Source organism: Limanda limanda, chromosome 2 (genome assembly GCF_963576545.1).
Source record: "Limanda limanda chromosome 2, fLimLim1.1, whole genome shotgun sequence".
NCBI lineage: Eukaryota > Metazoa > Chordata > Actinopteri > Pleuronectiformes > Pleuronectidae > Limanda > Limanda limanda.
The window spans coordinates 7779726-7789454 of record NC_083637.1 but is presented as its reverse complement, the minus strand read 5'-3'; positions in this window follow the sequence as shown (position 1 = coordinate 7789454).

Here is a 9729-nt window from a genome sequence, read left to right as displayed (position 1 = left end):
TTGATTCGGCTCATACAGGAACAACATGAATGATTTGAGCTCTAAGAAAATACAAGTAAGTAGACAGACACAATTATCCTAAGCTCTCAGTTGATAGGATCGATAATTGTTTCAACATACATTTTTGTGACATAAAGATAAAATAAAAAAGAAGAAGGTGTGGAATATAGATTTATATTCCAAAGAGATCAAATAGATTTTCCCTTCTCATCAAACCTGAGCAGAGAAAAGCAGATCAGCTCTTATCTAACTTTCACTGGGCTCTCAGCATTGGAGCAGCACTCCTCCAGACTAAAAAACTAAACATTGTTATCATCTTCATTGTCACACAGCCACAGTTGCGAATTAACTTTTGTAAGATTGTAAATGTCTCAAAAATCAAATAAAAAACAGGAAAAGAAAAGAAAAAACATTGCATATTAACTGTACTTAGAGATGGGCTTTAAAAGGACACCTTAATGTGATTTGGTCAATCATTCATCCTTATAGTTATATTATGAATCAAATTAGTAACTTGTGAAGTATTAAAATGGTCTTTACTATAATCCCTGCTGTGTCAGGTAAAAAATTAAATAAGATATTAAATGATTGGATTCTTTACATAGAACTTTGGAGGTCAAAGCCTTTCTCCTTCCCTCCAATAGATTAGATGTATTGGAAATTTCTGAAACAACAAATTTGTGCCAAAAAGTGTAATTTTAACTATTCCTTTGGAATTCTATACCTATGAATGAAGCAATATTAAAAACAACAAACAAACAAACAAAGAAACATCATAGAAACAAACAAACGGACAAACAAAAAACTGTCCTCCTTATGATGTCAACGCCAGTTGTAACCCGAGCTGTCAGGCCCTCTGGCTCTCCCCCGATAGCTTCCTCTTTTCCAATACCCTTTATCAGCTACCAAGCGGCATTTCAAAATCTCTGCCTCTGTCTCTCTCTCTCTCTCTCTCCCGTTTCCAACACACACACTTTTTCCACCAGTTACTTCACCTCTCGGACCTTCAGTCACCACTCTCAATCTTTCTTTGGCAAGTCCTAAACATACATACATACAACCTTTTAGTTTGAGTATTTGGAGAATCGGTAGGAGCAGCTTCGACCTTGGTGTCTCCGGTCTTTCTGGTCAAAAGATTCTCTTCAGGAATACGTCGGAAAAAACTTCTCTAAATCTCTCAAAGAGTCACGTCAGGTTGTCCAAATTGTCAAAAGATTGTTGACGTGTTCTTCATCACGTCGGTGGTCGCCAATTGTTAAGGAATATAATACAAATACGTGACCTTTACCCTTAAGAGAAGATGAGCCGAACTCAGTTTAGTCAATCAGAGTATTTATTTAAGAGAGCAATGAACAGGTTACAGTAAAGCAATGGGCTTCCAGTACATTAAGTGTATAAGAGCGCCTTGAACATCCGGCGCATGTCTAATTTATAAGAGTTGATCTTCGTTCCTCCTCCTCGGAAGTGCGCAGGCGTAATCCATCCTCCTGGCATTTGGTTTACGGAAGTGAAAACGAAGACACTCCCAATGATGCCATCGTCGCTATGGCAATGAGTTTTACTATAAGAACGACCTTGAACCAGAAAGGTGCAATGTGGGCCAAAAGTGTTTACAATGGGAGAAAAGTTTATTATGTTTCAGCTTCATCAAAACAAACCTGACTGTGTAAACATTTGCAACAACTGAAGCCAAAACAATCACAATTGGAGTCAACAGAGTCACTCTGTCTAGCCTCGAAACTTATCAAGCCAGCTGTGAGACTATATGATGTTGAATGAATCTAAGGGAATAAGCTTTTAATACAGAACGAGAAATGAGAACAGGTGAAAGATTCATTATTAACACTAAGCAGCAATAGTTATTAAATTCATTTGTATGAAGGCCTAATATCTAAATAAGAATGATTATATATTTATTTTGCTAAGAGTTCAGTAAGACCAGACTATAATTTAATTTGAAATTCCAACAGGACATGGATAGGTTCAGACTGACTAAATACTCGTTTGGCAAGGAGATTAAGGAGGCCAAACGACAGTATTCAAGGAAGCTGGAACAACAGTTTGCAGCCAACGACTCCTCGTCAGTCAGTCTGGAAGGGGCTGCGGGTGATCACCGGCTGCAAAACCAAATCCCCCCACTCTGTGGAAGATCTGAAACTGGCAAACGAATTGAATGACTTCTACTACAGATTCGACGAACCATGGACCAGGTCTAACACACACTCCCAGCCCCCCCACATAGCTATCACACCTCTTCACCCCAGCCTGGACAAAGACTCTAACCCCCCCCCCCACAAAATGGCCCCTGACTGCCCCCTCCCCCCATCACACCTCTCTCCATTCAGGAGAGAGATGTTAACAAACTTCTGAAGAGACTGAACCCCCGGAAGGCAGCTGGACCCGACGCTGTCTCCCCCTCCACACTGAGGCACTGTGCAAACCAGCTTTCTCCAGTGTTCACGGACATCTTTAACACCTCACTGGCTGAATGTGTTGTACCCGCCTGCCTCAAAACATCCACCATCATCCCCGTTCCCAAGAAGCAGAGGATCAAACGCCTTAATGACTACAGGCCAGTCGCCCTGACCTCTGTAGTAATGAAGACCTTTGAGCGCCTCGTGCTGACCCACCTTAAGTCCTTAACCAACCACCTCCTCGACCCACTGCAGTTCGCCTACAGAGCCAACAGGTCCGTAGACGACGCAGTCAACATGGGACTCCACTTCATCCTCCAGCACCTCGACTCCCCCAGCACCTACACCAGGATCCTGTTTGTGGACTTCAGCTCCGCATTCAACACCATCGCCCCAGCTCTTCTCCGGGACAAGCTGACACAGCTGAGCGTGCCTGAGCCCACCTGCAGGTGGATCTCTAACTTCCTGACTGACAGGAAGCAGCGCGTGAGGCTGGGCAAGCTTGTCTCTAAGTCCCGGTCCATCAGCACTGGAGCCCCACAAGGTTGTGTGCTCTCCCCTCTTCTCTTCTCCGTCTACACCAACAACTGCACCTCCAGCCATCCCTCTGTCAAACTCCTGAAGTTTGCAGACGACACGACCCTTATCGGATTAATCTCCAATGGGGACGAGGCCGCCTACAGAGAGGAAGTAAACAGCCTGGCTTCCTGGTGCAGCCAGAACCACCTGGAGCTGAACACTTTGAAGACGGTAGAGATGGTGGCAGACTTTAGGAGGAGCCCAGCCCAAACCCCCCCCCCCCCCCCTCAGCCTGTGCGACTCCCCAGTTAAAACAGTGGAGTCTTTCAGATTCCTGGCGACCATCATTGCACAGGACCTGAGGTGGGCGGAGAACATCACCTCCGTCATCAAGAAGGCCCAGCAGAGGATGTTCTTCCTGCGGCAACTGAGGAAATTCAATATGCCGCGGAAAGTGATGGTGGAGTTCTACAGAGCCATCATCGAGTCCATCCTCACCTCATCAATCACCGTCTGGTTCGCTGCCTCCACTGCCAAGGACAAGGGCAGACTGCAGCGGATCATAAGGTCAGCTGAGAAGGTCATCGGCTGTGACCTGTCGGCTCTCCTAGACCTGTTCCACTCCAGGACCAGTAAGAGAGCGGGCAAGATCATTGCTGATCCTTCACATCCCGGTCACCACCTTTTCCAGAGACTTCCCTCCGGAAAAAGGTTTCGGGCCATCGGGACTAAAACCTCGCGCCACCTGAACAGTTTTTTCCCCATGGCAGTGGGGCTCACAAACAAGCCCCCTGCACCACACTGACTCTACATCACACTGACTCTGCCCCCCCCCCCCCCTTGCACATAATTTATAATTTATATATTAATGGCACTATCACCAATCACTGCACCTTAGCACCACACGTGTCCATAACTCTGTTACTGTATATATTTTTATTCTATTTTATTCTATTTTGTTATATATTGTTGTTTTTATATTGTTGTTTTATGTTAAGTGCACCAATGACACCAAGGCAATTTCCTGTGTGTGCAAATATACTTGGTAAATAAAAGAATTCTGATTCTGATTCTGATTCTGATGTTTATCATGAATCGTGACCTTAACTCACTCAAAATTATTTGAAACATGATAGGCGGTAACTAGCCACGTTAAGCCGGGGATACACTGTAGGGGAGAGCCGAGTCGAAAGTAACGCGGGACGAAACTAACGCAGCGATTTTCTCCAAGCCGATACAAGTGTGATACAAGTCTAACTTTGTCAGCATGTAGGCTACATCATGCATGACCTAACAGAACGGCAAAAAATGCAAAAAAAAATCTTGAGGATACGTCTTACTTTGACCGAGTTACATTCAAGAACCTGTTTTCAGTGACGGAAAGTAAACGCACTCGAGCGGTAATTTTATCGGCTGTGTTTACTGTTTCAGGTGTTATAATTATGCTGGTTAGTTAGATGAATTAGTCCTCTAACACATCCTAAAGTTTGACATGTCAGTATAGAAGCAACGAAAGTAACAGCTGTCATTTCCTCCCTGATTGTCCCTGACTGCTGACTGTCCTGCTAGCCAACCCTTATTTATTGCCGCTATCCCTCGAGTTGTATGCTTTTCTAAATAAAATCTTAATTATTAAGTTAACGTGAGTGGCAATGAAATGGCTGATTGACAAGGATTATCTGCTCGAGCTGAGGAAGCTGCACATGCCATTGTGCAGCTCCTGGTAAAGGAGCTGTCCTCGCCCTACACAAGCTCAGCTCCACCTCAGAGCACGCCAGTCAGGGCAGCAGAGTCCCCCGTCCCCTGTGCTGCAACAAGTGACAGTAGGGTGAAGCAGGCCATGAAAAGGTGATCGAGTATGATTTAAGATCAATCACTGCATGGGCGGCTTAGGCTGAGGGGTAGAGTGGTCGTCCTCCAACCTGTAGGTCGGCGGTTCGATCCCTGGTCTGACCCATCTGCATGCCGAAGTGTCCCTGGGCAAGATGCTGAACCCTGAATGGCCCCCCATAGAATAACAAAGTGCTGCAAGTAGATGCACTGTATGAATGTGTGTGTGAATGGGTGAATGGGTGAATGTGAAACTGTACTGTAAAGCGCTTTGAGTGGTCATCAAGACTAGAAAAGCGCTATATAAATACAAATCCATTTACCATTTACTGCAAGTCCAACAATGATCTTGGTATGTAGATGAAGCTTATGGTCATGTAGCATTTATTCATTGACACAGGTTAACTTAAATGTCAGTGGTTTATATTTTCTGAAGTACTGAATATTGATGTCTGGCACTGTGGTAGAATTCTGGAGATACAAGAGGCTGGAAACAACAAAGTTATCTACGTGTATTTAATAAGGGGCTTTCTGCAGAAAGGATCAACACAGGGAAACCGCAAGGGTCTCAGAGTGAAGATGAAGAACAGTCAAATACAAGGGTCTTATATAGGAGGACTGAGGGCTGTCTCTTTGAACCAATCCAGACAGGTTCCCATAGGTGGAGGAAGAAGAGGAATCTAAACACAACAGCTGATTCACATGTGTTTCCTAAGGTGATAAGAAGACATACACTCCTTCCTTTGATGGGTAATTAAGTCGCAAAAGGTCTCACTGTATTGACGTCATAAACAGTTCCCACCAGAAAACAGCTCAAGTCATCAAACATCTGTTGTATGTAATACAAGTCATAAAAGTCTGTTGAGAAGCATCAAACACCTACTGTTCCAAATACAAAATACTTTTTCAACCTTGCTTAGTTAATTTTCTACTACATTTCCCTCCTTTTTGTCATTTATTGACAACTTAAGAGAATGAAAAAATCGAATACATCAATTCACCAGGATTTCAAAATACATCATCATCATCATTGAAGTGTAAAACAAACTGCTTTTGTCGTGGACGGTATGCGTCTTTAAATGGGAGGAAGGACTGATAAGAGCAGATTAAGCAGACATCACAACATCAGATTCTTCATCACTATCAAAGGGTTCTGGGGAGGAAACCAGTCAGGGAGGGGAAACACATCTTATATTATCGTCACTGTAGATCTAATTGGTGTGTCATCTGGCGGAACAGACCATAGGGACACAGCTGGCATGCCCCATAAAGCCCATGGAGGCTACAGTAACCAAACTGTAAGTATAAAGGTGCAGTGTGGGGGAGACAAACGTGCTAAAAGAAGTGTGGCATGTTGATACGAGCAAACACTCTCTGTAGCTTCAAAGGGAAACAAATCATCCTATCGCACAGGATGCTTGAAACCCAACAAATCAGACTGGCCCGGGAGATTGGCTTGAATGTTCCAAAAATGAAATTCGTATCAAGAGTTATCAGTCAGCGGGGGATTGGTGTCATCAATATTGAGAGAACAGTTCCTCTACTGCCATTCCGACCCAGCTGACTGAAGTGATGCCACTAAGGTCGGCGTTTCATCGTCGTCTTCTCAGCTGTGTGTGTATTATGTGATTCTCCGAGGCAACTATTACCAACAGCTGTGCTGGTCAGCACTGCCCCCTCTTCAACGATCCTTTGTTTTAATTATTCAGTGTGGGTGCAGAAGGTGGATGTTCTGGTTCTGGGACTCTTAGCGACGTTCACTGCCGTGTGGGTTGTTAACAGGATCTGGTACGGTCCTGTCCAGCGTCTGTGTCACCCACTTTTCCGCCTTAGGTCCTTCACTATCACCCAGTTGCCGGGCTTCAGGCCATGAAGTGGTCCACTTGCCAGTTTAGGGAGTGCGTCTTTAACCTGTTTGTGGATGGCAGATAAGGCAGAAGAGAGATTTGAATAATAACGTCGCATTTCATCTTCAAAGAGAATTGTTGAGGGCAATTGTCTTTTAACAGGTCCAATGCCCCAATATTTACTTAATTATTTTAGTGCCGCACTAACAAATGGAGTCCCATTTCACTGCTGATTTTACTTGGGATTCCCCATCTGAGAATAACTTCATTGATCAATGCTTTAGCTACGGCAGCTGTGTCTTGTTTTGATGTGGGGAAAACAACCCATTTAGAAAACATATCAACTATAACCAAACAATATTTTTTCCCCTCACTCGGTGTTAGCTCAATAAAATCCATCTTCGATCCTTTTAAAACATGATCCTTCCCATGCATTTACTTTGCAAAATGAGGAAACAGATATTTTGGCAAACAAGGTTTCTCATCAGGGCCCACCCACACCCCATGTGTGTGTGTGCAACCACTTCTCTTCCAAAGTCCACGCTCTTCAGCTGTTGCTCTAAGTTGAAGTTCTTGTAGGTCAGCCGTGGGGGTGGTGGGGTCGACCTGTAAGAGAATGTGTGAAGAAGATAGAGCCGGCGAGCAAATGCTTTTGCTGCTACATCCTCCCTGGCATTTCCTTGTGATACTTGGTCATTATTAGAGGTGTGAGCATCACATTTACATACTGCATCCTGTTTGGGGAGGAGGACAGCATCAAGGATCTGAGACACTAGAGCATGATGTGCAATTGGTTTGCCTGATGGTGTAAGGAATTCTCTGTGTTTCCAAATCGTGCCAAAATCATGTACTTTACAAATGCATATCTACTGTCAGTGTAGATGTTAACCCTTTTCCCCTTAGCCAATCTGCATGCTTCAATGAGAGCAGTGAGCTCTGCTGCCTGTGCCGACAGGGAAGCAGGGAGAGGTCGTGCAATCAATGTATCATGTGCTGCTACCACAGTGAAACCAACTTGATTTGCTCCTGTGTCTGAATTGCGGGACGCTGATCCATCCACAAACAGTGTAAATCTTGATTCTGCAACGTTGTTTCCTGTAAGTGTGGTCTGGGGGAACAAACTTAGGTTATTGTTACTACACAATTATGTTGTTCACCATCTCCTTCTGTTGGAAGAAGAGTAGCTGGGTTAAGAACATTACATCTTTTCACAGTGATGTTAGGCATTTCCAACAGAATAGCATGTTATCGATAGCATCATACACATAGCATTTGGGATCAAGTTTTGCTCAGAAAAATGCTACACGTCTCTGTTTACCCCCTTGATCTGAGTAGCACTGATGTCATCTACTCCCCCTTTCTTGTCATCTGGTTGTGTGAAAGGTCGGTCAGGGTCGTCGGGCAGTCATAAAGTCGAGGTCGTTTGTAGGGTCAGTTTCAAGTCAGTGAAAGCTTTCTCGTGTCATCAGTCTATATAACTTTGCTATATGCTGTTAAGCCCATGTGCGATTGCGCTGAGGGACTCCTCGAGGACAGCATAGTTAAAATACATTCATAGGAATGACATCACTTATTTCTTTGTAACAGTTTTAGGAATCTTTGAATTACTGTTACACTATTAGGGGAGAGGGAATTGCCCTCTGCTGTGATCACATGCCCTAAAATTTTAACTTGTACATTTACAAACCTATACTTTTACAAACTTATACTTTTACGAACCTTTGCTTTAACAAACTTATACTTTAACAAACTGCAGTTTTTCAGGCTTGCCTTATGTCCTTCTGCATTTAGATGTTTTAGTAGAGCTACAGAATAATTTTCACAATATTCTTCAGTTGGAGCACAAATCACTAATCCTTATATTGTCAACATATCGTAAATGTGCACTTCCTGGTGTTATCTTTAATGATCTTAAGCTTTTTAGTGCCTGGTTGTAAATGGTCAGTGATTCACAATAGCCTTGACGAGGCATGTGAATGTATAACTTTCTCTGTTGAACTCAAATGTAAACCAGTATTATATGTCTTTATCAATTTAAAAACTGAAGAATGCATTTGCCCGATCAACAACAGAGAATCATTTATAATCCTTCAGAACTTGCTAAAGGATTGTTTTAAGAATTTGGAACCGACGAAGCGCATTGTTGTACTGCGGCGTTGACAACATACAAATTTTGGATGAATCGCAAATCATCAGTTTGTGTTTTATCAAAAATACTTTCCACCGGAAAAAATCAGAGTGTGCACTAGTAAATCCTTGCAAGGAACAATTACACCTGCTCTCAATAGAGAGTTGAAAACTGGTGTAATACCATCGATGGCTTTCTGTTACAGTAGATATTGTCAGATCATGGTGTAATAACCACAGGTTCCATGTGTTAATTAAACCCACATCATGATTACCTCTGAGCCCTTAAAATGTTGTTTGTATAAACTAAATATGCATGTGCATATTGGGCTTCTGTATTTGTGTCTGGTACCAGTTAAACAACCTTGAAAGTGTAAATAACAGATGTAAATCATTTTCTAAACACTTTAAAAAATTGATTTTACTTAACCACGGGATCTGATATCTTTTCCCAAATGTCAGCATTGACACATTTTTGTATCCACGGTCGCAAGTCTTGCCATTCATCATTTTTGTTTTTGAAAGCAAGTCATGTGAGTGTGAACCAGGAACATCAAAAAAGGAAAGCATCCTCTGAACGTCTGTGAAGGAACTGAGAGGGTGACTACAGAAACAGCACATCTATGTTCTTTCCAGAACATGCAACTTAGTGTTGAATTTTCTTTCACACTGCTTTCCCTACAACTTATCTTTTCAAACCTGCATCTCTCCCTTTGTGTTTGAGTGCAGTGAAGTTTAAATCTTTTGGATGCATACACGTGGTGTCTGTTCTTAATGTGACTGAATATGCCTTGTCCACTAGATCTTTGTCGATTTGATGTGACAACAGATGAGCAAAGCTTCCATTCATACGCATATAACAGTGAAGCAGCATTACACTTAATATAATCTCTTTCCCTAGCACTGTGAGTGTGTGCATTGGCATATTAGCATAATCATCTCATTGCTATTTAAGCTATGTTCCTATCAGTAGTTTGTCTTTCTTCTCTAAA